Below are 7,364 nucleotides of genomic sequence, written 5' to 3'. Positions count from 1 at the left end.
GGGGAGCAATGGTGTCCTCTTTTGAAACGCCTATTTTACCCCCCTTCTCTTTCTAAATTACAAAAGGAATGTAACAAATAAATACCGAAAATAAATTTACAACACTCACACACAAATCACTTAAAAGAAGAAACTTTACAAATCACCCATACAATTGAGAACATCACGTTATAAAAATCACTCAAATAATTAGGAAACTTTATTAAAACTTAAAATTAATGTACAAACTAAAACTAATAACCTAGAACGTCAATACATACAAAAATATTTACAAAAATTTACTTACAAATCACTATTCTCAAGAACCATTCACAATTAATGGTGGGTCATGATAAAAAATAGAGGTGTATTTGTAGTGAAATCAAAATTTAGAAATTAGACGAGGAAAAAAATTATTTACTTTTTTATAGTGTTTCCTATATATAATGAAACTTTTACCTATATTTGGACGTATTTTTTTCTATTATATAATAGCGATAAATTATCAAGGTAAAAAGGTTTATATAAAATATCATTCAAGAATTAAAGTACAATATATCTCTATTATATAAGGGAAGGGGGAGCTATGGTGTCCCCGAATGAAGAGACTATCTTAACCCCTTCCCATTCTAAATTACAAATTTACTTACAAATCAAAGGGGGCTTCAAACAAAAATATCAAAAATATAATTATAATAATCACTCACAAGTCAACTAAAATCATAAAATTGCATAATTTACGTCATGCAAATCACTAAAATGAGGAAACTTTACAAAAACTTAAAAATTTACTTACAAACTACAACCTATGAAAAATTGAATTGAAATCAAAGTGTCTACTTTCTTTACAATTTATGAAGTACTGTACTTAATTCAAAAATCAACTAATAATTATAATATTAGAAATCATAAATAAATTCAATTTTTTTTTATTTTATTCATAGAATTTAACTTTGAAAAGTTAAAAAAGAATGGTGAGAGGCTTAAGTGACAGAAACTAAACCAATCAAATTTTGCAACTAAAAACAACTATACTTCATATGTTTAATGCTCAACTTTTGACTCTTATGCCGAAGAAAATTGAGTTTCTGTTCGAAAAAAAATTCAAGCACGCATCGCGTGCAAAAAATTCTAGATGAAGCTAGACAAGGAAAAAAAAAAGTGAATTTAGTTTATACTTTTCGGTTACAATTTTGGATCATGGATCAAATTTTACCCTTGCTAATGCCTAAAAAGGGTAAAATTTGTGTTTTAAAAAAATGAAGCACGCATCGCGTGCGTAAATTGCTAGTATTTTATTAGTATAAGTGGTCTGCTAAATGTCTTTCAAAACAATAATCATAGGGATATTAAATACCCCACTTCAGGCAAGCAACGACCTCGTTTCACTTAGGACTTCACATGTTCGGCCCAACAACATGTGGTTAGCCCCAGTCTGATCACTAATAACATATTCGACCACAACCAATTATATAGCTCCAGCATCCTCCTCGACTAGGCAACTAACCTCGGAGTCGAGTTTATCATTAACCAATGCGTATCTTGGGCCAACAAGTGTCCTACAAACAAAGACAAGTTCTTACGGCACATTTTGTCATCACTTTTGTGCATCATGATAAACATCCTCGGTTGTAATCCATCCTAAGACTACTCCTACTCAAGCGCAGTTAACTTCAGAGTAACTTAGAAAATGAGATTTCTAAAAAAAGATGCATCTTGTTATTATAAGTAGCATGCTAAATTCATTTTAAACCAATCATGAGAGGTATTATAGAAGCAATTAGAGGAAAGAAACTCAAATAAACAATAAAATTTGAGAAATTTTGAAAAAACATCAATGTACATGACTTGAATAATAATAATAATAATAATAATATTATTATTATTATTATTATTATTATTATAATATTATTATTATCATTATTATTATTATTATTATTATTATTATCATTATTATTATCATTTCATTACTAAAAGTTATATATAATAGTAATAAAATAATAATACATAATAATACTAGTAATGCGTGGAATTAAATTTTCGTATAATTATAGATTTATGAGGGTATGAGGAAGAGGTGGTAACTCAGTGGAGTACCACCTTGAATTTTAGGACATTTTCCCAAGGTTCGAATCCTCATCCCAACAATATATTAGGGTATTCACTTGTGGTGGCAATGGGCCTTTAGACTTGTTATCTTTCGACTGTTTAACCTTGTACCCAACCTTTGTGTTAGTGTGCTCTACATGCTAGTAGCCTAGTAGGGGCTGGTATTCGGACTAATTATCTTTTCTAATAAATAAAATAATAGATTTGTGAGGATATGTATAATTTTACTTGGTGATTTTCTTGCTAACATCCTAATGTTGCATCGATTTTCGAAAATAGAAATCTTAAGATGGCAACAACTCAATCACTGGATTTCTTGGGATTACATTATCCGCCGAAAGAGGCACCAGAATCCAAAGATTCGAAGGGAGAAAGCAACTACGGAGATGGCATATCATAGCAAATTTGGATACTGGCAAGTTTTTTATTGCTTTTCCCTATTGGAACTGACAAGTTTTTTTTGGCTTTTTCTTACCCATCTTTTCATATTGAAATAAAAAAATCAACAACAGTTCGTTCATTTTGAAAGATCTATTGTTTATATCAAAGCGATCCCAACTTTGTGCGAGTTTCTTCCCAAAACGGTATTTCAAATAAGTTAACTTGCGAAATTGGTCATCAGATGAATATTCTGTGTTCAAATAACCTTTTAAGCTAAAGAACCGTTTTGAGAGCATACTCCCAAAAAATTGAGACCACTTTAAGATAATTAAAAGGTTGTACCTTTAAAACTGAACACCAACCACAGTTTGGATCGGGAAGGTCAATTTTTCCTTCTATATTTGAGAGTACTACTAATGGAGAATATAGAACAATTTAATAGAAATAAATAAGTTACTAAAATGAATATTATTTGGGCATATTGTTTCTGGGTAACAATTAAGAAATCACATGGGGACTCGTATAAGGATATGTCAGCTGGGTACGTCCATATATTGGTTTGGAAAAGGCTAAATACACACTGTTTGGTACCAAACAACATTGTAATGTTTTGTTTTGCCTTCTTTTGGCAACTAAAATTTTCGGATGTGCAAACACACGCTTTGAATGTGCAAGTAGTAAGTTTTGGATGTGCAAGTTTAATTTTAAATGAGTACACATATTCTTTAGATGTGCAAACCTAATCATTGGATGTGTAAACACACATTATGGATGTTAGCATGATTTTAGACGTGCAAATATAGTCTTGGATGTGCAATATGTTGTTTCCATGTAGTAATAGTCTTTACTTATGCAAACATACGTTTTGGATGTGTAAGCATACTTCTTGTATGTGCAAATCTGCAATCCAAATGTGAAATATAGGTTTTGCATGTGCAAATATGCATCTTGGATATGGGAACATAATTTATGGATGTGCAGAAATTGTATTTAGATGTGAAAATATAGGTTTGGATGTGAAAATAGTATTTCGGATGTGCAAGAATCACTACTTACTTCGATGTACACTTGTTAGGTGAATCAACAAAAGTAAAAAAAAAAAAATGTCAAACTTGTTCGGTACTTAACAATTTGTGAAATAGGTGGATTCTACCAACTTCATAACAACAACTTAATAATGAAATATATTTCACTTTACAATTAAAAAAGATTCAGAACAACCTGGAGTTTTTCGCGGGCTTTCGTTTTTCTCTCGGTGAGGGGTAAGACCAGTTTTACCTTCATCGTCGCCATGGCAAGAAGCTCTAAAGCAAAGGCGAAACAAAGTACACCATAAAACAAAGGAGGAGAGAAGCCTACTGGACCATCAGGATCCACTGTTGGTAGGAAAGAACGTCCAATTGCAGAAATTCATGGAGTTCAAGTTCTGGAAATGGAGACTCCAAGAAATGAGGTTTTGTCACCCCGACGTTCGATTGAGGAATTACAGAGACAACAGAAGGATAAACATCAATTGTCGGAATGGTTGACAATTATGAAGGAGACTCAGAATCGATTGGAGAATGTAAGTATACCTCAATCTCGGAATTTACTTCTTGATTTTAAAAAGTTGATTCAGTTGATGGAACCAATGGAAATGTTGTTAATTCTTCAATTCCTGCAATTAAAATTGGATTTGAGGATATCAAAGATGAAGTGTTATACTGGGAGAATGCAATAGTGTGTTATGTAATTGGTTCCAATCCTCCTTTTCCTGTAATGGAGGGGTTCATAAGGCGAATTTGGGGAAAGAAGGGGATTGATAAGGTTGCTGCTTATGGGAAGGGATTGTTCATTGTGAGATTGAATACCATAGAACAACGGGATGAAATTTTGGCGGGAGGATTCCAATTTTTTGATAAAAAAACCTGTAGTAATGAAAGCTTGGACAGCGGATATGGATTTGACGAAGGAGGAGGTCAAGACAGTCCCTATTTGGATTCAGTTACATAATCTGGATTTGAAATACTGGGGGGAGAAGTGTCTGGCCAAGTTAACTGCAGGGATAGGCAAGTTTGTTAAACTGGATCAAGCCACCTTAAAGAAGGATAGATTGAATTATGCTAGAGTGATGATTGAGGTGCAAATAAATCAATCTTTCCCTGAGGAGATTGAGTTTGAAAATGAAAAAGGGATGAGCTACAAGATGTGACAATTGTTTAGGGATCGGTCATGTTGCTAAGGAGTGTGGTAGGAAACACAAGACTCAATGGGTGCAAAAAAAGGTGCCAAAAGAGCCAGAAAATGGAGAGTTCAGAATGATCCCCATAAAGAACAAGAGTAATGAGCAGCTTGCAACAACAAACAAGGAAGTAGGTGGAAATCCTGTCCAGATCAGGAATTCTTTTTCAGTGTTAGCTGTTTCAGAAGAAATGGAGTCTGTGCAGGGTCCGGAGGAAGCAAGGGACAAGGATGGGCTAGTTTTTGAACAATTAGAGGAAATCAATGAGGAGGGGGAGCCTCCTACAACTAATGGATAGCTTGATGAGTTGGAATGTAATGGGACTCAATAAGCCAAAAAAAAAAATTGAGGTAAAAAAACTTTATCTTATCTCGTAAAATTAGGCTGTTTGGTCTCCTTGAGACTAAGATAAAACCACATGCTCTGGGTGGTGTTTATCTTAGGTTATGTCCTGGGTGGTGTGTGACCTCAAATTGTATGGTGGCTGGAACTGGTAGAATATTAGGGGGTGTTTGGTTCACTAGTTTTAGGTATGAGGTATGGGTTTGGAATGAACAAAACCCATACCTAGTGTTTGTTTAACTTATTTTTAAATTTTAAACCCATACCTCAAACCCATAAGGTATGGGGTTTAGAAACCCATGGGGGAGGTGGGTATGGCTCATACCTTACCTCTAGGTATCAAATAAAAGAAGATTTTTCATTCCTAAATGAAACCAAACACAAGGTATTAAGTATCAAGTTCCAAACCGATACCACCTTGATTTCATTCCTGATTCCAAACCCATACCATTATATGAACCAAACACCCCCTTAGTGGGTTGGTATCCTTCTGCTTATAATGTGAATATCCTTTATAGCTCAAATCAATTAATCCACCTGGAGGTGGAAGTTGTAAATGGGAACAAAAAGTTTAATTGTACCTTTGTATATGGTGTTAATGAGAAGAAGGGAAGAGAGATCATGTGGCATGATTTAAAGGAATTAAGCAAACAAGTAAGGGGTGCTTGGGTGATTTTAATACTCTTATGGGATTGGATGAAAGAGTTGGTCTCCCTGTGAGAAGTAGAGAAGTAAGAGATATGAGAAGCTGTATGGAGCAGTGTAGCCTTAGGGATATTAAGGTGAATGGTAACTTTTTCACCTGGACAAATAACCAGGAGGGAGAAGCCAGAGTATTTTGCAAGTTAGATAGGGCCCTTGGCAATGTAGAATGGGAAAATAAATGGGAAATGATTGAAGCTTATACTTTTCCAGAGGGTGAGTATGACCACTGCCCTGTGATATTGAAAGTGGTGTCAGCTACTCACAAAAAGAAGCCATTTAGGTTCTTCAACATGTGGTGTAATTCACCAAGGTTTCTGCCTATAGTTCAAGAAGGATGGCAAATGCAGATCCATGGCACAAAGATGTTCCAGGTTGTCATGAAGTTGAATTATTTGAAGGGAGCTTTGAAGGGGCTCAACAAGACTGAGTATGGTGATATTTCAGTCTACCATAGTAGATCACAACAACTAATGATGGAAGCTCAAGCTCAATTGCATCAAGACCCAACAAATATTCTTTTGAGGCAAAAGGAATGTGAAGCTAGGAGGGCCTACAATATAGTTCATTCCAATTATCTGAGTTTTTTATCAGAAAAAGCCAAGATAACTTGGATAAAAGAAGGAGATGATAACACAAGAATGTTCCACCAGAGCATTAAACAGAGAAGAATACAGAATAGAATTAATGCCATAAAAAATGCAAGGGGAGAGCGGGTGGAATCTTCACAGGGAGTAATAGGTGCTTTTCTTGATTTTTATAAGGACCTGCTGGGAAGTAGTGGTGATACAAGGAAGGTGGATAATAGAATTGTCCAACAAGGGAAAGTGTTAAGCACAGAACAACAACAATGGTTAGATTTGACCTTTGATGCCAGAGAGATAAATCAGGCCATTTTTTCCATCACTAATGAGAAGGCTCCAGGAATTGATGGTTACTCCAGTTTCTTCTTCAAGAAAAGCTGGGATATTATAGGCCAAGAGGTAATAGCAGCTATACAAGATTTCTTCAGGACTGGGAGAATGTTACAGGAATTAAATGTGACAGCCATCACTTTAATTCCTAAAATCAAATGTCCTGCTGGAGTTGGGGACTACAGGCCCATTGCCTGCTGCTCAGTGATTTACAAAGCCATCACAAAATTGATTTGTTTCAGGCTTAGCTCCATCTTGCCAGAGTTGATTTCACCCAATCAAGGTGCATTTATAAAAGGGAGAAGTATTATAGCAATATCCTGTTATGTCAGGACCTTGTTAAGAGATTCAATAAAAGGCAGAATCAAGAGAGAGGGATTATGATGAAGATAGACCTCAGGAAGGCCTATGACTCAGTAGAATGGAAATTCATAGAAGAGTTACTTCAGGCTCTTCATTTTCCCCCTCATTTCATCAGATGCATTATGAGTTGTATTACAACACCCAAGTTTACATTGCTGATTAAAGGGAGTACTGAAGGGTTCTTTTCTGCAAAAAAGGGATTAAGGCAAGGGGACCCAATGTCCCCATTGCTGTTTGTGATTTGTATGGATTATCTAACCAGAATTTTACAATATATAGGGGGAATGCAAGGTTTTAAATTCATGAAGGGGTGTGCTTCATTGAATTTAAATAATTTTTGCTTTGCAGATGAC

This window comes from Beta vulgaris, chromosome 4 (assembly GCF_026745355.1).
Source record: "Beta vulgaris subsp. vulgaris cultivar EL10 chromosome 4, EL10.2, whole genome shotgun sequence".
Taxonomy (NCBI): Eukaryota; Viridiplantae; Streptophyta; class Magnoliopsida; order Caryophyllales; family Amaranthaceae; genus Beta; species Beta vulgaris.
Note: the sequence above shows the minus strand (reverse complement) of the source record.